Below are 27,869 nucleotides of genomic sequence, written 5' to 3'. Positions count from 1 at the left end.
AGGCTTTGAGTACAACAGGAGCAGCAGCTTGGGGCCAGGGAATGGGAAATTATAAATGGGGAAAATAGCAAGGGTAATGGGGCTATGGGAAATTTCACTTCAGTTGCTGTAACAAACTTTACCTGCCAGGTGGTGGTAGATGAGGACCTAATCTGTTATCGAGGAGAGAAAATTCTGTTTAGGCTGACTGGAATAGTTTCTGCAAAAATAAGATCATGCACAGAATGGGTTGAACACAGAAATTGCAAATTCAGGGCATAGCTGGATTCAGAAAAACCTAAGTAACGTTTGTCAGCTGGATAATCCTCATGGACTGAATAAAAATCAACTGTGCCTTTATACCATTCCCTTGTACCACTAGAAGGGAATGTTGGGGGCCCCACGTGGTGGCCTAGCAGCTAAAGTCCTCGCCTTGAATACACCACGATTCCATATGGGTGCCGGTTCTAGTCCCAGCAGCTCCACTTCCCATCCAGCTTCCTGCTTGTGGCCTGGGAAGGTGGTCAAGGACGGCCCAAGGCCTTGGGACCCTGTACCTATGTGTGAGACCCAGAAAAGGTTCCTGGCTCCTGGCTTCGGATCAGCTCAGCACTGGCCATTGTGGCCACTTGGGGAATGAATCATTGGATGGAAGATCTTTCTCTCTGTCTCTTCTCCTCTCTGTATATCTGCTTTTTCCAATAAAAATAAATAAATCTTTTAAAAAGGAGGGGGGGAATCTAGGCTTGGGACAGGTGCATATCTTGAATTTCATCAGTAAAATACTTGAATGCAACTGTTATATTATGGTTGATGAAATTCTAATTTTGCTGCTTTTCCATAAGAGTGTTCATGGGCTGAATTAACATGTGGAATTACTTTGCATTTTTCCAATTGGAAAGTTGAAAAATGAAGATAAAAATCTGTATTCCTACACAGAGAACCTGGTTAAGAACCAGGATACCCAGTGTGGCAGAACCAGTAGCATCACCATCAAGCTAGAGGCTGGTCAGAAATAGATCCTCAATCAGAACCCACCTTTTAACATTTAAGATTCCCCAGGTGATTTGTTTGCCGATTAGAGGTTGCCTAGCTCTAATCTCCTGTACCCTTGAATTCTTTAAGGTAAAAACCATCATTTATTTTGCCACCAGCTGCATCAATACTGCGGCAATCTGAAGAATTTGAACCAGAAAATGCAAACCCAGCAATCTCCTTACCAGTTCTGTTGGGAGAAGTGGCACACTGAAGTAGAAAAAGGAACTTGGGTCAGAAAATTCTAGGTGACTTTCTGACTCTAGGCTATTTGCTCCTCTGGGGCATAATCTCTTCACTTAAGAACAAGATTAACAGCAACTCCAGGGTCAACCTTCAGAGTAGCTTTCAGAAATAACTGAAATTGTGTGGGCTCACATAGTAAGCTCTAGCTGGTGGTCTACAACTAGTGACAGGAAGATTGGAAGAGACATCATTCACCAACTATGAGAATGAAAACCCTAGCCCAACGGTAGATAGAGAAGAGGTGGTCCCTGGCCTGTTGTAGTGGTACAAGTGCTAATATTTTCACTGTGAAAAAAAATATTTTCACTCTGGAAGTATATACACCAACTAGTGCAGTATCCCTGGCCCTTCAGGCCTATAAAGAAAATATTAAACACAGGACCTCAGAGAGAACAGATGTCTAAATTCATGTCAGATGTCTCCATACCCAACCTCAACTTTAATTCACTAAAAGACTTCACAAAATTCAGCATATATCCTACTCCTGTCTATGACATATTTCAGGAAAAAGATACAGTGAGTGAAATCAGTCTAGGAAAAAGATACAGGGAGTGAAACGACATAAAAGGAACCCAGCACAACTCCCAAAGGTCCTTTCCTAAAGAAGTTGCAAAGGACACACCCAGTTCTCCCAACAACATGCTATAACCACACATATGAAATGTACTAAGTAAGGATGCTCATTAGAGACTCCCTGTTCAGTTTTCACTGCACATGCTTATATAGACAGTTTCTACTTAACGTGTACCAAAATCCAGACTCCCAGAGGAAGAAGGATGGCCAATGTATACCATAATATCTCCATAACAGTTCAGGCACAGTGAGTAACTCCTATCCTCCAAACAGCCTGGAAGAATGGAACCTTCCTCACACCCAGGCTCCCAGATACCAGTCAAGGGCCAGCCTTACGAAGAAGCCTTGCAAGGACAGCAGTCAGGCCTGCTGTGCTCTTACTTGTTAAATCCGTCCAATGTTGGCATATCAACTCACCCCTAAGAAAGGTGGCTTAAAATAACAAGAACTTTATTTTCTCACAATTTTTAGGTTAGCATTTAGGACTGGGCTAAGTTGTAATGGTTGATCTTGGTCCTGTGTGGTATTGTTGGGACGCTTTCCTGAGCTTGCAGTCAAGTGATAGTCTGGCTGGGATTTTCAATCCCCACAGACCTCACTGGCTCACCCAGCAGCTGGCTGAGACCATCACCCAGGACATCTCAGTGTTCCTCTAGAGTGTCTCTCTCCATCACAAAGCTCATAACATGATCACTGGGTTCCACAATGGAGAAAAAGTGACATGACTTGCAGGTCATAGTTTGTAAGATACACAATATCATTTAGTCAAGACAAATTACACAATCAGCACAAGTGTACAATAGGATATGAAAATGCACTGCTTCTTGAGGTAGAGGATAAAAAGTTATGGAAGGGATTTAGTGCTGCATTTTACAAATAACCATACTGCTGGTTCTGGTCATCGATGTGTTACATTCCAGCTTGGCTCTAGTCTTTATTTTGCCATGTGATCCTGGACCTAGACATTACAACCTTCAAATACTACAATGTCTTCATTGAAAATGGATACTGGGATAATGCTGTAGACCTATAGCCAAAGGAATAGGCTTCTCTTATTTGTTCCATTGTGCCATTTTTCCTGGGGCCAGGTTCCAAGCAGACCAGCATGTGGAATTCTGCTATCACTTCTTAGTTCTTGTGAATCAGTTGCAGCCTCCTTTTGCCCTCTAGAAATTTCTTCTGCCACTCAACTGGATGTTTCCTGTGGACCAGTTGGGAATTCTAGCAAATTCACTCATCAGCACTGTTTTCCTATGGCAACCATCCCCTCCCCGGGGAGGTGTGGATCCACTACCTTAAGGGGATCTTTAAAGGGAGAAAATGGAGGAGGCGTCTCTCCTAAGTTCTTGATCCCTTTCTTAGTCTCCCTCCTTAAACCCCAGCAGTAGTAACTGCTTTCCACATGTACTATTTTTATATTCCTTGGAGTTCTCTTCCCCATTTTGTAGTTAAGTTTACTTTACTACTCCTTTCCATTACATTTTCTCCATTCAAATGGCTGGTGTAGCTTCTGTGTCCTGAGTGGATCCTGGCTGATGTCATATGTGTTGAAGATAATGCTTTCTCCTACGACTCTTTTTCAGTCACAGATAAATGACAAGGCTCAACTTCCACAAATCATAGCATGGTGAGATGCTGGGACAGCTAACAGCAGACATTATAAACCAAAGGAGCCACAAGATCTGGCTGATTCATGCTGTCAGAAGTTTTGGAAGTTGTCTAGAAGAATAATATTGCAAGATGGGTTCACAGGGCATAAAGTTGACAAAAGAGAGTTGACTACCCTACAAACCTTGTCCCATGATACACAATTCTAGGCAGAATCCTGGAGACAGTCTCAATACACTCTAAGAGTGGCTTTTAGAAACTTGGAAAATATGATGTTCCGTGTGAACCATCCAGTGAATCAGAAACACTAAAGTTGACATGGCAAATGGGGTGGAAAAGAAATTAAAGATGAGGACACACTGGTTATGTCTGAAAACCTACCAGGCAGAAGTGCCACAGGAGGGCAGATCACACTTTCATCAAGAGTTCATGCTGTTAGAAGAGACAACATTGCCAAATCTTAGCTATGGCTGACCTATGTAGGTCAAGGCCACAGTTAGGAAATCCCATTACAGAAGTGAGCTCACTGAAAGAAAGGGAAATCTTGGAAACAGTGAGGCAGTGCCAAACCATCAAGATGAACAAAATTATCACAAAGGTCAGGTCTAAATGGTTGCCAGGACTTTCAAAGAGCTATAGAGATCACAACTAGAACATAGTTTTCTGGGCACAAGACCAATACAGCCATCAAGAATATAGCTCAGATTGCCAACTGCAAGAAATGAAGAATGGATCAACAAGACTCAGTTGCTGCCCAAACAAACAAAGGATCATCTGAGAGATTTCTGGATCTGGGCCTGGGCCAGTGCTCAGTTCTAGAACAGCTAACACATAAAATAAAAGTCTCCAAGATAAAAGGCCTGGAAAGGTCACTATTAAGGCATTTAGTGGTTATTTTATCAGTGATTCTCCAAATTGATCTACACCCACTTGTTCAGATATGTCTGATAGGAAAATGAGAGTACAAAAAATTCAGATTGACTGACCCATTATCTACTCTGGCTTCCCAGAGATTGAAAGCATCACTCTATTTCTCCTTAAAACAAGAAAACATGGGGCCCATTCATAACTCAGGTGTTCCACTCACTAAAGTGTGTTTTGGGTCCACGGACCCCATCAGGGATCATCTCTCTGAGCCCAAATGTATGACTCAAATGGACATGCATGTTATATGAACTCTCACATCAGTTTCTAGATAAATGTGAAGAGCTCCTGCAGTGAGGAGAGGCTCATGGAAGCCCCTAACACATCCCTGCCACCCTTCACCATCCAAGGTAGTAAGTATCAAAACTACCACATCCCAGAGAAAATGGCAATACATGGTGCTATGAAAATTATAAAGAAGGTAACAGTGTAATGCCTAGGCTATCTCCAGTTATTTAACCCTGCAAAATTCCTTCAGCCCTACAAAAATCTAATGACAGTGAATTGTCACCAGTGCTACTTCGGAACACATGAACCGGCCCTCCTGGGGTCCACAGTGGCTTGTTTCGTAGCATCCACCAATTTCCATAATGTAATGCTCCCACCACAGGTTTTAAAAATCAGCTCCCAAGGTTCTGAAAATGTTCATTTTTTTCACTATGGGCCTACTTCAGCATACAAACTGCCATGGAGTTAACCAATTAAGAGGCTCAAGTTTAGTTTCTGTGCAGAATTATCACCTTTACTAGAATTAATCCTTTCAGCAATCTCCAGCATGGGTGTGGGGGGCCTAGTGTGTGAGATACTGGTTAGAATACTTGCATTCCATACTCCAGCTCTGGCTCCTGATTCCAGCTTCCCATCAATGCTCAAGTAGCTCGGTTTCTGCCACCTGTATGGGAGAGTCAGATTGAGTTTCTGGCTCCAAGCTTTGGCCTTGTCCAATCCCTCCTATTGCAGGCATTTGAGGAGTAAATCAATAGATAAACAAGCTAATTTTTCTGCCTTACATATCAAGTAAAAAAAATCACAAGTTTATGGAAAGTGTGCTTTTAGAAAATTGCATGGATCTTGAGCATTTTTGCACCAAAATGTTTTTCAATTTGCTTTTTACATGAACTTTTTGAAGAACCCTCAAATATTTTTCACATGATACCAACAGCAACTTTCAGCAAGTTTTAACAGATTTTCGTCTGCAAATGAAGGTAGATAAATCCATTCATTGACTAAATTTAATGATGTTGGCCCTGGACAGAAACTAAAGAGTAGTGGCTATTCATATTACATGCATGTGTAGAACTTGTAGAAATTATACAAGGTCAAGTACTGGAGATGGACTTGAACACAGGAAAATCCTAGAGTAGTTCTGTAGTTATTACAGACTCAGGTGTTTTGGGGGTAGAAGTAGGAACTGTTTGACCAGTGCAGAATGACTATGTTAGTAGTCAGGCAGAACAGATATCAGATTGAGGCAACAGTGTTTCTCTGACCTGGAGGGGAAACAGGACTGACTTCATGGAAACCCAAGAGAAAGAAAGCTCACAGGATATACTCAGAAACCATTGAGGCTACTCAGGATCTAAAAGAATCAACTGAGGGCCCAGTGCGGTGGCCAAGTGGCTAAAGTCCTCCCCTTGAATGCGCCGGGATCCAATATAGGCGCCAGTTCTAATTCCGGCAGCCCCACTTCCCATCCAGCTCCCTGCTTGTGGCCTGGGGAAGCAGTCGAGGATGGCCCAAGGCTTTGGGACCCTGCACCCATATGGGAGACCCAGAAGAGGTTCCAGGCTCCTGGCTTCGGATTGGCTCAGCTCCAGCTGTTGCAGCTTCTTGGAGAGTGAATTTGGGGAGTGAATCATCGGATGGAAGAGCTTCCTCTCTGTCTCTCCTCTCTGTTTATCTGACTTTCCAATAAAAATAAATAAATCTTAAAAAAAATCAACTGAAAGACTGGAAACACTTGGGACCACTTAGATCCAAAAAGGATCACTATTACCGAGTGAATTTAAGAGCAAACATAACCACTAACCGCATAAATGATGATAAAGCCATCAACAAACAATTCAGTGAATACAAAAATTAAACTCCACTGAATTAGTGTATGACATGAACCTAAAAGTAAGTCAAGATGCCTGAAAGGGAAAGACTAATCCTCAGTGGGTATTAGGCCAAATAGTTAAGAACACTGCATCCCACTTTACCTGCTAATGCAGACCATAGGAGGCAGTAGTGAGGTTCAAGTGACTGCATTTCTGCCACTCACATGGGAGCCCCAGATTGTTTCCGGCTAGCAACTTCAGTTCCCAGATCCTATCTGCACTATACAGAGATTGTATCTTGTCAACATCTACAAAATAAAACATTTACAAAAAGAGAACCATAATGTGCTTCAGAGGAAATCTCAATAAATTGCAACAATAACTATTTTTTAGGGTATGTCTGCTGACTACAGCAAAAAAAAAAAAAAAAAAAAAAGAGGAGAGGAGAGCAGAGGAGAGGAGGGAAGAGAGGAGGAAAACAAGAAAACTACTAGTTATAATTATTATATAAAGAAACAACGACCAGAACCAACTACTGAAGGGTTGAAAATTCTACATTTCTCTGGTAAAGGGAAAAAATTAAAACCGCAATTGCAGTGTATTTTAGAGAAAAAATAATGAGAACACTGCATATATGTATGCTAAAGCTGGCATTTCTAATTAAAGGAAAAAAGATGTTGGAACAATTATCCAGCCTTCTGGGGGAGAAAAGTAATTTTAGACCCTTTCTGAATAATTCCTTATGCCAGATGAATTCCAGATGGGTTAAAAATTAAAATATAAAAGAGAATCCATGCTTCTCCATAGATTTTTCTTTCATAGTTTAGGGGTGGCCAATGTATTTCTTACATTAAGCTAAAGAAAGACACTAAAAAGATAATATTGACTCCATCAAGCTTAAGATTCTGAAGAGGAGGAAAAATGGCCAAAAGAAATTCTGAAGGAGATATTGCTAATTTTTTTAAATGTTTAATAATACTAATATGCTAATTGTATTGATGTGTGAAAAATTAAAACCCAGTCATAAAAACATCTTTTACATGAACACTTCAGAAATGAAATTTTCAAATGACCAGTAAGTGTACAAAGTACTAGTGAGCCTTGTTGCAACCTGTACTTGTACATAAATGAGCATAAATGCATCAATGCATGGGAAAAATGTTTGAAAATACTGACACTAAAATCATCAACAAAAGTTATCTCTAGTGAAATGAGATTTTGGTTGGCGAGTTTCTTACCATTTTTAAATGGTTTTAATTTTTACATCATTGTATATTTGTTTTATATTGCTCAGACTAAAATACACAAATAGAAACTTACAGAATTTTTGCAAAACAAAAGGTTTGATTTACTTGAAAGAGTCGGAGTGAGATATCTACACACTGGGTCATTCCCTAAGTGGCTACAATAGCATGCTTAAAGCAGGATCCCGGAAATCCATCCAGATCTTCCACATAAGTCTAAGAACTTGGACCATCTTCCTCCACTTTCCCAGGAACAACAGCAGGGAGCTGGATTGGAAGTAGAGCAACTAAAACTCTAACTAAAACTCTGGGATGACAAGAGTCTCGGGCTGGTTGTTCCACTGGCCATGCCACAGTGCCAACCACATGAAAATTCTTAAAATCCATTTTTATGTGTCGGAATGCTACTGACAAAGGGAAATGCTCACTTTATGTTAGATTTTTAAGAAGGACACAAAGTTTGATTTCAGTATGATATAAAGGAAATCCATGAAAATAACAGTTAGGTTTCTATAGTAATTAAATTGTGGTTCGTTATATGTGGTATTTTCTAGTTCTGTGCAATAAATACTCAGAGGAGAAAAGTCAATGATTTATACATAGTAAAAGTCACAGCTGCTACAGGCAGCATCCCCTTAATCAGTGCAAAGCTTGAGATTCCCAGGTTTCTCACAGGCACTGAATGTGGCAGGTCCACCGCCAGGTTAGAATACCAAGGGTTCCACACTGCAGGTCCTGCAAGCCAGGCATAGAAGACAAAGACTGAATGAGCCATGTCTATGCTGGGTCTACAAAACCTGAACTTGCAAAAACAGAATAATGACTGCAAGAGACTGGCAGGTGGTGGGGTCAAGGAAGGGAGGCAGTTTGGGCAAAACTCTTGAGTTTCCTTTAGACAGAGGATAGATAAGTCTTAGTGATCTATCCCACAGTATGTTGACCATGATTAATAATCATGTATATTTCAAAATACAGAGTTACCTATATATGTTCTCACTACAAAAAAAGAGCTGAAACATTCATCAGCTTGATATAATAATGGTATTATCTTGTGCCATACATATAGTTACTTGTCAAACTTAAAAATTAAGAAGAAGGGAAAGAATAAAGCTGATTCCTACAACCGTTTGATGACTCAGAAGTGGTACTGGGATACTTGCTCCTACCAAGCACTGGGAGGAAAGGAGATGAGCGAGATAAAAAAACCCTCTCCTTGTGGAGGCCACAGTTCAGCAGACCCCAGGCCTACACTGTGTGAAGAGTACAGTGGCAGACATGTAGAACCAGAAAGGAAGAGGGGATAATCCATTCTGATTTGCCTGGGACAGGTACCATCTGAGCTAAAACCAGGGGAAACCCTATCCATCCCTGCATGAAGTTGTAACCCTCACATGAGGTGTGGAACAAGCCCAGCACTGAGTAAAGCTTGCAGAGGGCTTTGAGGGAGGCCGAGATCTGGACCCATGGTCTGTTCTCTGCTGGAGAAAGCTCCAGATTGGGTTATGGAGCACAGGTAGCTTGGCAATGGGTCATTTTCTATTATTGGGGTTACCAAGACCCTTACATGGCTTGTGTTTTTTAAGGGTTTATAGCCTGATAGAGGTCTGTGATCCTGTATTCCCCCTCCCACAAGGCAACAAGCCAGGTTTTATGCATGACAAGAGGCTGATGTCTCTCAGACAGAGCATGGAGTGGACTGTGCTGCACAAATGACTAGGAGTTAGATAGGAAGCTTGCACAGACAACAAGAAATACTGAGGGTTATTGTGTCATCAACTTGGGAAGCTTCCTGGAGGACCCCATAAGACATCGCAGTCTAACTCCTCCAATAACTCATTCACTTCCAAAGAGCAGTCCTCAATGTGAAGGGAGAATACAGACAAAGCAAGATGGTCTGTGATTCTGGAGGAGAAAGACATAGCACCAGGACATCCAATGCTGAGCCAAAACCAAGAGGAGAATTGAACAGTAGAAAGGCTCAAGCCTGATCCAAGAACAGAGTCTGCATGCACAGCAGGTCCCAGGGACTCCGGGGGGACAGTGATAAGACGCCAGCTCAATGACACAGGGTGTTGGGGCCTAGTCAAGGTTGTGAGAACTGAAGCTGAGCTCACAAGATCCTGTGACATCCTCTCCTTCATCCAGAACATCTATGGGTGCACTACATACACATGGCTGGCATCCCTGACAGCTTGAAGAGGCCACATCTTCTCTGACCATAGCACAGTGACCTCAGGGCTACTGAAACAGTAAATTGAGTTCCTGTCCATCTGTTTCTGAGAAACAGAAAAATTTGATGATGCTCACTCAGTCATCTCTCACCCCAGTGATGCCTACCATATTTCACATTTGCATCCATTCCTCTACAACTCCTCCTTCCTGGGAACAGATAGAATGACATCCACTTACCTCTAGGTGGGAGAAGGTTACCCCGTCACTCCCATGGATACTGGAAAGCAGAAGTCAGAATTCCTGGCACAGCCGAATGATCCTAGGGGTCAGCCAAAATGGCAATAACTAAATCCTTACCTTGCAAGTGTCAGGATTCTATATGGGCATGGGTTTGTGTCCCAGTTGTTCTACTTCCCATCCAGCTCCCTGCTTATGACCTGGAGCAGTGGAGCATGGCCCAAAGCCTTGGAATTCTGTACCCGCATGGAGAACCCAGAAGAGGTTCCTGGCTTTTGACTTTGGATCATCTCAGCTCTGGCCGTTGCAGCCATTTGGGGAGTGAATCAGTGGATGGAAAATCTTTCTTTCTCTAAGTTTGATCTACCTGTCCAATAAAAATAAATAAATCTTTAAAAACTACAGTCGAATCCCTCTCAAACTGAGCAAAGATTCACATCATGTTGTTAACAAGAATAGAGGTCAAAGTCAAAAGCAGTCTGTATGGGGCCATACTTCTCCCAAATATACTGCAGCCATCTGCCAAACGAGGTACCCCAGCATCCCGTTCAGCCTCCTGAACACCTGCTGTCAGCTGAATGTTGAGTGCACTCCAGTCCCTGACACCTCCCAGGCTCAAGCTTTGACAAAATGTGTCCTGTGAAGGACCAACCCCCTGGGAAGCTCCCCATCAGAAAGGGGCTGTGTGGCCACAGGCCTGAGCAGACATGGTGTGTAGGAGGTCTGGGCTTGGAGAATTCTGGGAAGCCGCCCTGAGACCCAGTGTTTGCACCCAGCCTGGGAAGTAGGTCACAATAAAAAGCTGCCAGCTCTCTGCTGGTTTTCTGTAGGAGCTACAAGAACATATGAACATTTCCTGAAAGTAAACTGTGTCCGTTGAGGTCCAACAAGGAATAGGATCCAACGCAGAAGATTCCAGAGACCTTAACAACTGAGGGACCATGTGCAGGTAGTTGAGTGGAAGGAAAGATACCCAGAGCTTACCACTGTGCCAATCTCTGAGCAAGAAACAAGAGGACAAGAGCCTACTACTGCAGTATGAGTGGGAGTGAGCCTCATGGAGCCTCAACAAAAGGGAAAGAAGGCAGGACTGTGAGATGCAGAAGCTAGCCCCAGCAACCGTGAGAGGGACAGAGTGTGCAACACCAACAACTTTCCCGTCCAGACAGTAAAGTCCCTTTCTATATAGAAGCTGTGTTTGCTTCCTATGGCCTTCCCAAGGATGCAGGGACTAGCCGAATGAGGCAAAAATAACCATAAAGTCACCCCTGACCTGCAATGTCTGTCCCAAGGAATCAGAATGTGCTTCCAGTTACAGGGTTTGCCCCTTCGTGCTGCTAAGGACATGGCAGCAAGCACTTCAGCTCTTAGCCTCCCCAGAGGCAGTGAGCTGAAGCAGTTTTAGGCCCTGGTTGCTTGGGGGCGGCAAAAGCACTCATCAGGCAGGGGCAAGGCATAAAGACAATCAAAGCTCTTCCAAAATTGCTGCTTCTCTTGTTGACCTGAAATTTATATTTCATCACAATAAAGAACTAATCAAAAAAAGGAAAAAGAAAGAAAGGAAAGAGGAAGGCAGGAAGGCAGGAGGGAGGGAAGGAGGAAGGAAGGAAGGAAGGAAGGAAGGAAGGAAGGAAGGAAGGAAGGAAGGAAGGAAAGAAGGAAGGAAGGAAGGAATCAACTGAGATTGGAGAGCTACCCCCAACACTGATACATCCTGTTGAAGTGTATGTAATCTGTTACTCAGACCTCTACAGAATCCTCTTGAAAGGATTCTGAATGTGGCTTTGCCCAGGATTTCCTGCAACTTTGTGCAGGGTCTTTAAAAACCGTACAAAAATGCATATCATGAAATGCATATAATGAAAATATAGCTTGGGCCCGGCGGCATGGCCTAGCAGCTAAAGTCCTCGCCTTGAACGTCCCGGGATCCCATATGGGTGCCGGTTCTAATCCCGGCTACTCCACTTCCCATCCAGCTCCCTGCTTGTGGCCTGGGAAAGCAGTCGAGGATGGCCCAAAGCTTTGGGACCCTGCACCCGCGTGGGAGACCAGGAGGAAGAGGTTCCTGGTTCCCGGCTTCGGATCGGCGCAGCACCAGCCCGTTGCGGCACACTTGGGGAGTGAAACATTGGATGGAAGATCTTCCTCTCTGTCTCTCCTCCTCTCTGTATATCCGGCTTTCCAATAATAATAAAATCTTAAAAAAAAAAAAAGAAAGAAAATATAGCCAATGGATCTCAAAAAAACTGCACCAAAATCTTATTCTTTCCAAAACTTCATGAAACCCTCTTGTACTAGCCCTCACTCCAAAAAAAATAAGAACCAAAACTAGAACTAGGATTCTAGGATTGCAGAGACAAAGACAGTGTGCACTGCAACACAAGAAACTTAACATCTTTTTTTGGTAAACTGTAAAGGAACTGCATCTATGCAACCAGAGTGGAATTGGAGCCTTCAGACTATAACACACCCCAACTCAAGGTTCTTGGCAATTCTCTCCATTCTAGAGCCTCATCATAGTGCAGTCAGCTGGCTGCCATGCTTCACAGTCTCCTGCTCCCATCCTCTGCAAGACCAGAAATAAAGGCTGCTGTGGGAGAGAAGTACAGCCAGAAGTAATAGAAACACAGCAGGGAAAAAAGAAAGCCTGAATTTATTGAGTGTTAATAGAAAATAAAAAAGATCTTATGAAAAGGATATCCTATAAAAACCAAACTGTAGATCAATTGGAGCCTGTGATCTTGTGTCTAGAATCCTCCCAAGAGGAGGATCTGAGCTTACCCCAAGACAGTTTCCCCCTTGGAGACAAAAGCTTAGCTGTCATTTTAAATGGGCCTTAAATACATTGATGCTCACACAGATGATGTGTAAGTAATCCTCTACACATACCTAAAGAACATCACATCCAATGCCGATGCATCTACCTCACAAGCATATTCTGACAGCATCTAATCTCTGTATTATCAGAGAATCCTAAGAAACACCAACTTGACTTCAACTTCCTACTCAAAGGGGGCTGACCTCAGTTGGATGATGGTGAGAAGCACCTGCTTGGGTACATTATCATTGTGTTAATGCATCATCTTTTCCCCAAAGCTCTTCTATTAACCAGGTTGTCGGCGTTCCTGTGGCATCCCAAAAATGTATTTTATGACTTGCTCCCTGTCTTTTATGTCTCCATGCATCCAGTGAAGCACAGTAAAGGCTATTTGACTCAAATGTCCAAAGCCACCTTTGTGCACAACGTGTCTGCACGAATTAAATGATGCCACTTCGTTGGCTGGCACAGTTCTCTCAACACATCATCAATTCGTATTGTTTTCCCACTACATTCTTCACTAAAAATATATAGCTCCATTGTTTCCTATCTATTTTTGGTGACATTATGAACCATATTCACTTTTGAAAAGTTTAAGAGCTCACAAGTACAAAGCTATTATCTCCACCTGCCAAAATCTTGCCAACATCACTCTATGTCTGCTTCTCAAATGAAAGAAAACATGTTACAAGGAGTGGGCATTTGGGTAAGCATTTAGGATGTTGGGTCAGATGCCCACAGCATGTATCAAAGTACGAGTCCCACCTGTAATTTAGAGATCCCCACTCTAAATTCCTACTAAAGTGATGCCTCAAGAAACTGAGTTTCTTCCACCAATGTGGGAGACTTGGATTGACTTCCCAGTCTTGACTCCAGCACATCCAGCCCAGGCTACTATAGACATTTGGAGAAAGAACCAACAGATGGAAGTGCTCACACACTGCCTCTTCCTCTCAAATTTTAAATTTTTAAAAAATGGAAATTAAAAATCTTGCATCAAAATCAAAGCCCTTCTTAAATGTCCTGTGCTGTCTGGTGCCTCTACTTAATCCTTTTTGCAATCAGTTCTTCTTCTTTTGACCTCTATGGGAAATTTCAATAGAATTTTCATTGTGTTAAGGTTAGTGGCATCCATGTTTTAACTGCCCTGTTTGAACAGAAGCCCCTTGAGGGCAGATGCAGTGCTTTCATCATACCCTTATACCACTTAGCTTGGTGCCCTGCTCCACAAATGTTTACTGTTTAGTGATCAGAAAAATAAGCAGTTAAGGATCCACAGCCCTTAGCACACTGGAAATAAATGGAGAATATGGAATATCGATGGGAGGCATGGCTCCAGCTGCTGCAGCAACACTGTTAATTACACAATACTTTTATTGAGCAATTCGGTGGTAATTCTTGCCGCTCTTCCTCCTTAATAAGATCCATTGTGCACCATAAAATAGTAACTGGGATGCAGTTTGTATTCCACATGCATCACATTTCTTTGTAGCAGGTTCTTCCATATCCATAATCTCATCATTATTACTATTACCCTCAGAAGACAGTTGACTTGCATTAATCAGGCCTGCTGCCATTCCCTTGCCAGATTTTCCACAGTTTTATTGTGCTTTTGGACATTTTAATTAACTTGAAAAATTAATTTTAAAATCTTACCTTATTAATGCTCTGCCCCCTTGGAAATCCTTTCAGCTTGTTTATCATCACTGACCACTGGAAGATGAGGCCATAAGTGATTAAAGCTCCAGAGAATTCCACACCACTTTGCCATAAACTCTATGCTATTTTTAATTGAGAGGAGAATAATCCAGAAATGTAATTGTGGGGCGCGGTTCTGTTGCTAGGTGAGTTAGATGCTATAACATTCGCTGCTCACATGAAGTCTCTTCAGAAGCCTCACAATGCCGATTTATTAATGCCATCCACAGAAGTAATGCCATCTACCCACTTGTCAAACCGAAAGTAAAAGGGCAGCCAACTGACTCAATGTTTACACATGAGCCAATTAAGCAGCACCCATAAGATCAAACTAACTTCTTGATTCTCAAGGCTGCACCTGACCCTACGAAGCGTACCAGCGTGATCACTGGATAACATGAGTTCTTTATTTTCTACAGAAATGACAACATCTCACAGGCTCCATCCAGTTGGCTGGTTATGGCTTTCTGGTCATTACAATGAGAGTGGGAGGTTATATTGGAATATGCCAGAAGAGTGTTCTTGACAGTAAGCACCACCTACCATGTATGAGATAAGTCAATGAGCAGTGTATCTGAGTTCTTTGTTACAAAGACCAGATGTTCTTTAGTTGTTTTAATTCATGATAGAGGTTTTCAACATTTTTAAACATAATACATGTACATTTTTATGGGAGTCTGTAATTTTTTAACGTTGTTTACATAGTTGACAAAGATGCACATCCACGAGGTCCACTGATTAGGGTGGGGAGTGTCAAGGCATGGGAAATGTGGGTGGGACAAATGCTTCCAATTTTCTTTTTCTTGACTTTTCTCTTGTATCTGGGAGGTGGGGGAGTTAGGGCAGTGAGGAAAAGGGCCGCTCCCAGCTGCCAAACTATATCAGTTCCCAGGGATCAGGATATTCACTTGATGTCATCTTAAAAACCCCAATGTAGAGAAAAATGGTGGAGGGTATTGCTTGAGTTTTTATAGTCCTGAGATGCTATTAGTTTCATTGCTCCAAAGCTGAGAAAAACTCCAAGGTCCTTTGGCTGACAGGGTCTACCCCATTACATCATTCACCCAGACACTTGCTGCTGAAGTTCATCCGGGAGAGTTGTCCAAACTTATTCTGTTCTCTAACTTCTGACTTGGCACTTGCCATCCTCTGCAGGCTTAAATGAACTGGCCGTCTTGTCCTCCTTATGCACCTGGGCATGTTTTCTACTGCAGAGGCATCAGCAGTCAAGGAGGCCCAGTCCCAACACACGCATTCCAAGGTAGGACCACAAATCCCATGATCCTCTCAGTGGTTGGAGTTTTCAGTCCAGTGGTCTATTTTGGGACTACCCCAAGACACCTCACCTGGGATGACCAAAGACTGACTCTTGCATATGCCAGCCAGTATAGGGTCCAGTTCAATCCGTGTCCCACATCAGATTACGCACAAACTGATAAGTGTAGTTGCCTGGTCAGTTCAGTCTCCAACCACAAGTCCTATACAAATCAACAGGCATTGCAGGCCAGCCCAACTGAGCATGCAACAGACCTGGCACTTATACATACCAGTTGGAACTGCAGCCTAGCTGGGATGACTCCCAGTAACCCCGCCAGGCATGCCTCCATCCCCTGTTCCTGTACATGCAAGTATGTAAAACAGACTAGTCCAGTCCATGCCACATCCCAATCAGGCTCTCATATACACATACATACAGTTAAACTGAAGCTTAGCTTAGCTCAACTCACCCCACCCCATGATCCAGTCCATACATATGCTGACAGGTGAGCTGCCTTGTCTAGCCTAGTCTGCTCCTATCCTTAGCTCTCATGCACTCCAGCGGGAGCTGCAGCTCAGCAGAAGAGTGCCCACAGTTTCCCTACTAGGCCCATTCGTAGTCTCAGATCTTTCATTTTCCAGGGGTTATTGCACCTGCAAATGCTGTGGCAAAGGTTGGCCAGTCATCACTTACCCTGGCTCTTGCATGCACCAGCAGATGCATAGGCCTGGCCTAACCAGGCCCTCCTGCAAACCGAGATCACATGCAGTCCAACAATGGTTATAGCCCTGCCCAACCTGTTCCACCCCAATCCCAGCTCTCACACTCCCCAGCAAGAGCAATGGCTCATTAGGAAAGCCTCCTTTAGCCCCCTCAACAGGCTCACTCCTGGCCTGGAGTCTTGTATAGCCAGTGGGTACTATAACCCAGTCTGGTATTGCCCATTTCACCTCAGCACTTACTAGTAGGTGATGTCGCCTGGCTCCACCTGGCCTGCTCCCCAGTCTTGGTTCTCATACTCACCAACACAGGCTGCATCTTAAAGGGAGTTCCCCAAGCTCCCCTATTCCAGACCAGCTCCCAGTTGCAAATCTCAGACACACCAAAGGGTGTTTGGCTCAGCCTGACTTGGCCTACCTCCACTCCCAACCTTCACCAGCGGGTTCTGCAACCTTGCTAGATCAGCCCACACACGTTGAAGCACTCTCTGGTAGGTTCTACAGCCCAGCCTTGCTTGACCCACCACCAGACCTAGCTTTCGTATAAATCAACCGTGCTGCAAACTAGCCTATCCTATCCCATACCCATTTGGGCTCTCATGAGCACCAATGGGTGCTAGAGCCTAGCCCAGACTGGCACACCCTCAAACCCAGCCCACACACATGCTGAGCCATGTTCAGTCAGGCCCACCCTCATTACCAACCTTTGTGCTCACCATTGGGAACTACAGCCCAGCAGGGGCATCCCTTTAGCTCCCCTACCTAGTCAATTCCCAGCCACAGATCTTGCACATGCAGGTAATTGCTCTAACCCAGCCTCACATGACCTACCCCCAAAGACGATGTACTATTTCAACACATGTGGAAGGGATCTTCAAAAACTTGTGGAATTATGCATTAAAAGTTACTTGCTTTTCAATTTTTTTCATAAAAATAAATTTTTTATGAAAAAAAATTGCTGGAAAGGCAGATTTATAGAGAGAAGAGACAGGGAGAGAAAGATCTTCCATCCACTAATTTACTCCCCAAATGGCTGCATTAGGCAGAATTGAGCTGATCCAAACTCAGGAGCCAGGAGCTTCCTCCAGGTACAAAGTCCCAAGGCTTTGGGTCATCACCTACTGCATTCCCAGGCCATAATCAGGGAATTGGATTGGAAGCGGAGCAGCCAGGACACAAACTGGTGCCTATATAAGATGCCAGCGCTTGTAGGTAGGTAGAGGATTAGACAGATGAACCATCACTCTGACTCCAAAAATAGTCTTTTAATTCTGCTTTCCATGAGTTTCTTGAGCATAGCACTATCTAGTCAAATCATTTTGTCATCTTATTTGCAGTCTTTGAGATTTTCTGTAGTTCTTCACTAAATGTGTTATTTGGAAGCAAGATCATGCCCCTCTCCACTCCCTGGGTAGTGTTTGGTTTTGAAGATCTACTTTTCAATTTTCCTCCAGAGACATTAAGGGATAGAGAGAGCTTCCACACTGGTCCACACCGGTCCAAATCAGGAACCCACCACCTCAAATGGGTTGTAGGAACCCAGCCACTAGAGGCACCACCACTGCTTCCCAAGATCTGCATTAACAGACAGCTGGAGTTAAGAGCCACATTTGGGTGTTGAACACAGGGAAAAAGGGCAGAACTTCATGTAATCCTATAGTGTCTAAAATGCAGAAAATTATCAAAGCCAGCATAGATTCGGCAATCACATTATGAGAATCTTTATTTTTATGACTATTAACCACCACTACATTTGGAACACAGTCTACACATGTGCAGAATATATTTCCTCAACTTGGACAATGCTTCACATGCACATGTTTTGGGCATGTGTGTACTCCTCGCATGAACTGTCACAAGCCCCACCCCAATCCTACTCCTTCAGTCATGGCTCCTATGCTAACAAAGTAGGAAATTCTAATTTTAGTCAAGTACCTCAAGAAATGAATCTTCAAATTAGCACACTTACATGGATGTTTGAGAACATTTCCAAGTACTTTTGCTTTAATTGTACTTGAAGCTGCTGAATTTTTATAGAATGATAGAAACATTGGGCTATTCTACCCAGGTACCTCCAATCCAAGCTGTTAACAACCTATCGTGTTTCGGGAGGGAGGATGTAACTGACAAGAACATAAGTCAGATGACCATCATAGTCAACTGACAGTTAAGGATACAGTCATAATTGGCGGCTCAATCTAAAATACACTCCTTATGTGGAAACAAGGAGCCAGCAGAATGGCATAGCAAGATAAGCTCAAGTTCAAACCCCAGCTGCTTCATTTCTGATCCTGTTCCTTGCTAATGTTCCTGGGAAGGCAGGGGAAAACAGCACAGGTGCTTGGGACCCTGCAGCCAAGTGGGGCACCCAACAAAAGCTTCTGGCTTCAACCTGATCCAGCCCCAGTCAATATGGCCATTGAGGAGTAAATCAGTAGATGGATATGCATATGATGAAAGTGCCACACATAAGCAGATCCTGCCTTCAGAATCTATTGACTGAAGGAGAAAAACAAGACAGGAAAACCACGGCTCTGTGCAGAGGGTGGAGAAAAAAGTTTTTAAGGAGAAAAAGTAGAACATGGCCTCCTAGAGCAGGTGAGATTTGTGCTAGTTTTCCTCTATATGAGTAGACAACAGAACGCATGTGGAGAATGTGGCAGACAGCACTGTACGGTTTAAAGTACTCCATGCCCAGTCTTCTTCCCCTTCTGCCTCAAACATAGACTAGAAAACCACGTTTCCAGAACCCCTTGGGGCTTAAGGACATAGGACTTCTGGAGAATGAGATACAGGGAGAAGAGGTTCTGGATTTTGTTGTTCTAGTAGTGAAGCAGGCATCACTGGAGACTTCATCCTGACCTTGAACCAGGATGTGATGCCTAAAACTAGCCCTTTCACATTGGGGTAGCAAGGAGTTTGTAAGTGAGAAGTGAGCTTCCTTAAGCAGGCTTAGGCACACAAACTTGAGGAATTTCTCAAACTTTTCTTATAATCCGAAATATTTCCAAATTTAGATCCAAGTTTACTCTGCTTTCTCAAACTAATACAGTCAGCCTCCTTGATGTGTAGGTTCTATGTCCTCAGATTCAACCAAGTTTGGCTTGAAAATATTTTCAGGGAAGGAATGTCTCTGTATTGAACATGTGCAGAATTGCATCATCTCACCACTGCCTATACAATACAGTAAACCAATAATTTACATAGCATTTATATTGATTAAACACTAAAGTCACAAAAGTATATGGAAATATTATACACAAATACTACACGATTTATGTAAAGAGCTTGAGCATCCAAGGATTTTGTTGCCCATAGGGAATCCAGCAATCTCCCATGAGGGACAGCAGTATAGTCCTTCAAGTATCTCCTGGTATTTTACCCATGATTTGCTACAAACAGATTAGCCCTCTCATAGTATCCCTCACCTGGTCCACTTACATTTCCTTAACCAGCCTTTGTCCCAAGAACTCTTTGCTGATGACTACTATGGTCAGGACTCATTGCCTTCTTTTTTCTAAGTATAAAATACCTTTTAGGGAAGAAACGAATAGGTGGAAATGCTTAGTTAACTCTGAGGAGGCAAGAGCAGAACCCTGGACTGGTTCAAAACGTGAAAAATCAGTAATGGGTTTAATATTCAATGACTACCCCTCACCTTCATCTTTTTATCCAGGTTCATTGAACTGAGTAAAGATTTTAACAGCAAGTGAAAATGATGCCCACTGCTAGCAGCAGCTCTGTGCTTTTTAAGGCCCAGGGAGTCTGTCTTAGGTGCTAATGGTGCACAAGAGCAGGTATTCTTCCAAGGGATAAGACAAGGGCAGTGGCCTTTAGAAAACAGACCTCAACTGGAAATTTTCACAACTTCACTACTTTACTTTCTGGCCAAGTCAATCTCAATATACTGAATGTTTGTATCTCCCCAGGATTTATATGCTGAAATGCTAATCCCAATATGGTGATATTTGGAAGTGGAGAGTTTGGGGAGTGATTGGGTCATAGGGCAGACCTCTCAGGAAAGATAGTAATATCCCATGAAAGAAACACCAAAAATACGGACTCATCTAATGTCTATGAACTAGGAAATGGACCTCACAGGACACAAAATCTGATGCCTTGATCTTGATTTCCAAGCTCTGCAGGAATAAGTTTGTTATGTAGAAATCACCTACCTATTGTATTTCGTTGCCAAACAGTATACCAATCAATATTTTAAGTACATAATCACAAATGCTACTGACTCTTCTAATTCTGAGCAAGCAGAAAGAGACAAGAAACTAAGGCCTAAAGGTGATTTTACCCCAGAACTTCACATGTGTTAGAGGAAGTAACCTGCTGAGGTTGAAGGCCCAAGACTCAGCAAGGTGGGCCAAGCTACACATGGGAGGGTCTCAGGCAGAAGGCTGATATAATCCAAACATGCAGACATTTGCATGTGACAGTTCTAGAGTCAAGTTTCTCCCACATTCTAACTAGGTAGCTTTGCGTCTCATTAGCCTTCATACAGGTAATGGGGTATCACCTGTGCAATATGGCTTTTTAATAAATTAATATAAGACACTTGAAATGATTAGCATGATGCCTGCTTCATAAAAAAATCTTAACAAATGACATCTCTGACTCCATCACTGTTGTTACTGTCACCACCATTGGGTCTGGAAGAAATTTCCAGTATCTCAAAGGCATTTGAGAGATGCATCTGATGGATGAATAAATGAACAAACAGAAGAAAAAACAACAGAATTGTCATAAAGTGATACATTACTAACTGGATCCAGTAAGTTCTAGAGTAAATAATTATCATTCAGCTTCATCTGTCTTTGAAAATGAGTGTTTATGTTCAAGTTAGCCTCCCAATTACAACTTGCAGGTATTTCTAATATTCTTCTGGAACAAAACTTTTGGCAGCTACAAATGTTAATGTTTAACAAACGGAAAGTTCCTTAGAAATTGGAAGAAGCAAATGTTAATCCTCATTTGGGAGGTCTATTTAAAATTCTACTTAAACTCAGGTTTCCACATTCACCTAGAGATGATACCTCTCATAAGGTAAATTAGAAATCAGCTACCCAACTGCAGAATTGTGTGGCCCTCTTACATGCCTGTTGATATCCATCCAAAGAACAGTTGCACAGCCTGGCCATTACCCAACCGGCCAGGTGTGGGAGGAGCTAGTGGAGTGAGGGGGCTATACAGAGGCACCTAGGAAGCCCAGAGTGACCACACAGACCAAGGGAAAGGGTAACTAATACCAGCATTCTAAGTACAAGTGGAAAGGATCAGACAGTGATGAAAATGACCTGGACCAATTAACAGAAGAGTCATATCTCTTACCCTAACCCAATCTTGGCCTGTCAGAGCAAGAATCAAGTCAGCAACAAGGAATTAACTTTGAATTTTGCTCTATTTTGGTTTGCTTTGTTTTGATTTCCTTTTTTTTTTTTCTTTCTTTCTTTCTTTTTTTTTTTTTTTTTTGTGGTTTTGGACAGTCCTGAAATGTTGCCATTTTCACTGATCCTAGGATGTCACCCTGCCAATATTCACTGGTTCCATTCACCGAGATTTTTTGCTGTCATCGTTTTGTTTAGGGTAGTTGTTCAATTACTTATGTTCTTTTTTTTTTAAGATTTATTTATTATTTTTTTACAAAGTCGGATATACAGAGAGGAAGAGAGACAGAGAGGAAGATCTTCTGTTCGATGATTCACTCCCCAAGTGAGCCGCAACGGCTGGTGCTGCGCCGATCCGAAGCCGGAAACCAGGAACCTCCTCCAGGTCTCCCGTGTGGGTGCAGGGTCCCAAAGCATTGGGCCGTCCTCGACTGCTTTCCCAGGCCACAAGCAGGGAGCTGGATGGGAAGTGGAGCTGCTGGGATTAGAACCAGCGCCCATATGGGATCCTGGGGCGTTCAAGGCGAGGACTTTAGCTGCTAGGCCACGCCGCCAGGCCCTGTTTTGATTTCTTTAAAAAAAAAGCCTCTGCCTGCTTGTTCACTCCTCAAATATCCACCATGGCCAGAACTGGAACAAGTTGAATCCAGGAACTGGAAACTCAGTCTAGGTCTGTCACAGTGAGGGCAGGAGTCCAATTCCTGAGTCATCCCCACCACAAGGTCTGCACTGGTCGAAAGCTAGAGTTGGAGCTTGAGCCAGGACTCAAACTCGGCACTCCAGTATAAAACGCAGGTGCCTTAACTGTTAGGTTAAATGCACACCCTCTTAAGTACTTTTGTAAACATATCGTTAGATTGTGTAGCAAGCAGAAGTATGTGTTATCAAAAGCAAAGGACCCTAGCGGGCACAATTATGGTCTGAACTTGAAAGATGGATCTCCTTATTCAACTCAACTTCTGTCTCCCAGTGGAGCCCACCTTACCAGATGCCTTTTAGTTTTGACTCAAACCAAAACCAGCTCAGTGTTTTCCCATCACACAGCTACAAACTAAACCATAACTACAACAAAACCATTTTTATTATAGTCCATCTTCCGTGGCTGTAACTGAAAACCAAATAGTAGGTGACAGTCACACTTCTGGAGGTTGGGAGGGCCTAGAATATGATGTCAACATCTGCTTCTAAGTGACGGTCTCATGATGCGTCAAATCAAGGTGGAAAAAGCAGAAGGCATTGGAGATGGCTAGTCCAGTGGTCAAGATGCTTGCATCACACATTGGAGTACCTAGCATCAGCTCCTGATTGCAGCTTCCTGCTCACGCAGGCCCTTGCAGGCAGCAGTGACAGCTTAGGCAATTGGGTTTCTATGACCCATGTGGGAGACTAGGATTGCATTCCCAGTTTCAGATCCTTGCAGTCTCAGCTATTACAGCATTTGGGGAGTGAATCAGTGAATCTAGCTCTTAACCTCCTACCTTTGAAATCAGTTAAAAAGGCAAGCAAGCAGGTGCAGAAGAGCTACAAGATGAGGAATACTCTCCCTTTGTAAAAATCATTCACTTGATAACTAGTCCAGGAGCTCAAGAAAAAACCCATTCCCTTGAGAAAGGCATTAATCCCTTATTAATGACCTTGTAAGCCTCTTAAAAGCCCTCTCCTCTTTCAACACCGTTACACTAAAAGTCAAATGTTATCAAAAGCTTTTGGTGCAGACAAGTCACATTCAATCCATAGCAACCTCCTTCATAGAACACAATGCACAGAATGTTTAAGAAATGGCAGTTTTGCCAGGATGAGCTCATGTGCCCTGAGAGGTGGGAGTGGTGGGAAGCCTGGAAGGCTTTGTCCAGCTGGTGGCAGTTCATGGAGACGTCCTAAGGAAGCCATCTACAGGACACATGGAAGGCCTAATCTGCCCTGTAGGCATGGATGTTCTATATCACATCCTCCTAGACTTTGTGAATCTATTGTGTATGTGCACAACCTCAATGGAAGATTGCTTTAGGCTTTTATTTTTAATGTGGTGCCTGAGTTCAAAAATAGCCAAATTTCAAAAATAGCTTTGTATTAAATATTTTATAATGATACCGTCTTTGTCCATACTTGCCTCCTTGGAAGGGCACATTTATATCATTTAATCTATACACAATTTATCCAAAGTATTTACTGGATTTTCTTGTCTTTCCACTTTGAGAAAATGTGTGTAGTAGTTTCACTGTCCTTCCTCCCCAACATTGAAGCCCCTCTGCTGAATCACAAAAGTCTTTCTTCATGACTGTCTCTTGTCCTCCTAAGTAGTATATACCTGTAGGTACCACAGTCTCCAAGACCACCTATTCTAGCTATCTCCACTGAGACACACCCACATTTTATATATTTCACTAGTTTGAGGGAAAGACCTAGTTAGTGGTGCCACTGTAGTGAGTTAAGACCCTGCCTCCTGCAACACTGGCACGCCCTAAGAATGCCAGTTCAGATCTCAGCTGTTCCATGTCTGATCCAGCTCCCTGCTAATGCACCTGGGAAAGCAGCGGATGATAGTCCCAGCTATCCTATGTGGCAAAACAGAATGGAGTTCCAGTCTCTTGGCTTTGGCCAGGCCCAACTTTGGCTACTGCAGCCATTTAAGAAAATAACCATCAAATGGAATATCCCGCTCCCTGTTCTCTTTGTGGCTCTGCCTTTCAAATAAATGTTTAAGGAAAATCTAGGGGTCAATATCATAGTGTGGTGGGTAAAGCCACTGCCTGTGATATTGCATCCCATATAAGCACTGGTTTGAGTCCAAGCTGCTCTGGTTCAGCTCCCTGTTAATACTTCTGGGAAAGTAGCAGAGGATGGCTCAAGTTCTTAGGCTCTCAAACCCTTGTAGGAGAACAGAAAGAAACTCCTGGTTTTGTCTGTTCCAACTCTGGCTGTAGTGGCCATTTGGGGAATGAAAAAGAAGATGGAAAAATTCTCTCTCTTCCCATAACTGCCTTTCAAATAAGTAAAAATGAACCTTTAAAAATATCTAATTCACTTGGTACAGGTCAGATATCAACCCCTTACTCACTGGGTGAAGGGAACTGGGTGTTCCAGCACACAACGCCCACAAAGTCTGTCCTTCAAAATAAAGCATCACTCTGACACTCCCAGGGAACCCTGCACAAGCTGAACTTGGGGCACAAGCATGCCCATTTCATATCCCTTCTAAAACATGAATGTTTCAAGGCAGCATTTCCATGTGAGGCCAGTTTTGTGAAAGCTAAAGAACTAATAAGGAAGGCCATTAACACAAGTTGATTCTAACTTTATTGTTGCTGATTGCTATTTAATTCAGAATTGGTTGTTATTCTTCAGTTAAGTGGAAAGAAAAGACACAATATGGAGGGTAAATGAGGAGATGGACCATGATTCAAATTGTTGTCTGATTAAAGTCTCCAGACCTAAATTAAAGTGATGATTACAGGGGTGGAATGTATCTTGGAAAGAAATGCAGCTTAGCATATGTAATCAAGATGATGGAGTTTTCATGCTGTTTTAGATGTAGATTCATTGGCCTCAAATCCCCTTGCATACTTGTAAAAAGGCCAATGTCTAGTCCAGGATTCCTTCAAGTTCCTAGTCACCATTCTCTCCCAGTTCCTGCTTCCATTGAATGGTTCACCCTGTGGATCAACTTACCATAGAATTCTGCCTAGTCCTCTTCACATTGGGTGAGATTTGAATATGGACTCTGAATCTGTATTTCCTCTAAGTCTATAGCAGCTCACGTGAGAAATACTGAACTTAATAACTATTTGGAGAATTGGGATGGCATCTCCACACTGGGCTTCTAAGGTCCAAATTCAGAGTTTCACTGGCTATGATGAAACTACAACAGCCTTGACGGGAAGATTAGCTGAGGGAGCCTGGTTGGCTTGACTGAGCCACCAGGCACCGAAAAGTAACCTTCAGTCAAACTCTACTGGATAAGAATGGAAATGGTTAGGTCATAATGACTAACGACTTATGCTTCATTTTCATTGGGATGCCTCTGACACTGAAGTAGTTCACCACCTAGAGGTAGAGAAATGATAGGCTCACCATCAAGGAGGTACAAGAGAGAAGAAAGAGGAACATCCATCCAGAGCTGCAGAACCCAACTTCTGGAACTCTCTAGTCCTTGCCACTAGTCTTGTGCTTTCAGGATTCACAAAACCCTTGGTGACTTCAGATTGGGTAACCAGAGTTGGATTTCAAAGCACAATGGGTTCAAGGTTCAGAGAAGATTGATTGTTTGCAGCAGCTTATAAGTACAAAGCCATTGGCACTACTTGGGCTATATTTTTAACCATTCTGACATTTGTGGCCAGCCTAAGTTTCAATGCAACATTCAGAGAGAAGTTTCTATGAGAAAACTGTCTCCAAATGAAATTATTCCCCCCCCCATGGTCACACACCCACATGCACACCATGAGGTATTGTCTTTTTAACTCATAGGGGGATCAAACTGAAATTTCACGCTTGGCTGGGCTCAATATGGGTGTCTCACATATGGCATCACTTCACACTGAGGAATCCAGATTTGTCAGAATTAATGTTAGGTTAATGTATGTTCTAATAGTGTTCTGTTAGTGCCATGGGACCAGACAGTAATACCCTGTGTTCAGTTCGGAAGGGAATGAACACTCATGGTAGTATTCACATTAGGGAGAAGTCATCTGTGGTTAAAACGTAGCGACAGATACCTTACATACCAGCAGACAACCTTACATTATAGTAAAGAAGGAAACACTTATTTCTCTGAATAAGGGGATCCATTTGGATTGAAAACGATGTGTGGAGCTGTGGGAATACTAAGAGAAGAGCTGTCTCTGGTCGTACAGGAGGCACACAGCTGACCTGGTTTTACTTTTTGTACTTTCAGTTACCTGTGCTCAACTATGGACTGAAAAAAAAAAACTAGCAGCAAAATCCTAGCAACAATTTATAAGTTTTAACTTTCACTGTAGCATGTTTTCTTTTTCTGTTTTATTTATTAACCTCTGCCTTGCCTAATTAACAAACCAGGCTTTATTAAAACTTAAAGGGCATAAATCTAGGAGAAAACTACTTTGCTTGAACATAGGGCACAAAACTCTGCACAGTTTCAGACATTTACAGAAGGTTCTAGAACTTTTTCCCCATGGATTGATGTTGTGGGTCAATGGTTTAAGCCACTGCTTGCGATGCCAGCATCCCATAGCGGAAGGCTGATTTGAGTCCTGAGTCAGTTTCTAATACTGCTCCCTGCTAATGTGCTTGGGGAGGCAATTGAAGATGGTCTCAATATTCTAGCTCCTGTCACTCTTGTGGGAGACCAGGGTGGCATTCCTAGCTCTTGGCTTAAGGTGGGCACAGATCTGGTACTTGTGGTAATTTGGGAAGCAAACCAACTAATGGAAGATATTTTTCAAATTATCGCGTGAAGAGTGGAGGCTACTATATTTGCTAACATGATAACCACAGTCTCCCCCAAGGTTCTGCTGCAATATTGGAGTAACAAAGTGACAGTGGGAAACAGAGCCATGGTCTCTCTTGCCTTCAAGGTCATGCAGAAGGAATGCTCCAGATGTGCCTGTATGCTTCCGGGGTGGAATATCAGTCATGGCCGGCACCAAGAGCTGTGAGGCTGCCATCAGAGTGGAGGGTGCTGAGTGGAAGCCTGGGCCAGCTTCTGGACAAGCCCTGTCCTGACTCAGGGATCCAGACCTTAGGGTAGGATAGAGCTGAGGTGAGATAGGAAATGTACACAGCCCAGAGCAGGACCCCTGAATTACACCAGCTGAATTACACCAGCTCCAACCTCATATTTAACTCCAATGGTGGGCCAGGAAAAGCAACAGAAGTCTTTGAATAAACCACCAGAGTCTCTAAAGCAAGAGCCAGGCCTGTCCCTGGACTACCCTAGTTACCTGAG

At 43.0% G+C, this 27,869-nt stretch overlaps 1 long non-coding RNA gene across 1 annotated transcript in view; it reads right to left on the bottom strand.

The window, feature by feature from the left end:
* Positions 1-25,854, bottom strand: part of LOC131482531 (uncharacterized) — a 217,579-nt gene extending 191,725 nt beyond the window's left edge. Inside the window, exon 1 of the long non-coding RNA XR_009247069.1 lies at positions 25,613-25,854. This is a non-coding gene — a long non-coding RNA (uncharacterized LOC131482531). The remainder of the gene's footprint in view (positions 1-25,612) is intronic.
* Positions 25,855-27,869: the final 2,015 nt, after the last annotated feature.

This window comes from Ochotona princeps, chromosome 18 (genome assembly GCF_030435755.1).
Source record: "Ochotona princeps isolate mOchPri1 chromosome 18, mOchPri1.hap1, whole genome shotgun sequence".
Classification (NCBI taxonomy): domain Eukaryota; kingdom Metazoa; phylum Chordata; class Mammalia; order Lagomorpha; family Ochotonidae; genus Ochotona; species Ochotona princeps.
Note: the sequence above shows the minus strand (reverse complement) of the source record. Positions and strands in the feature narration are given on the sequence as shown.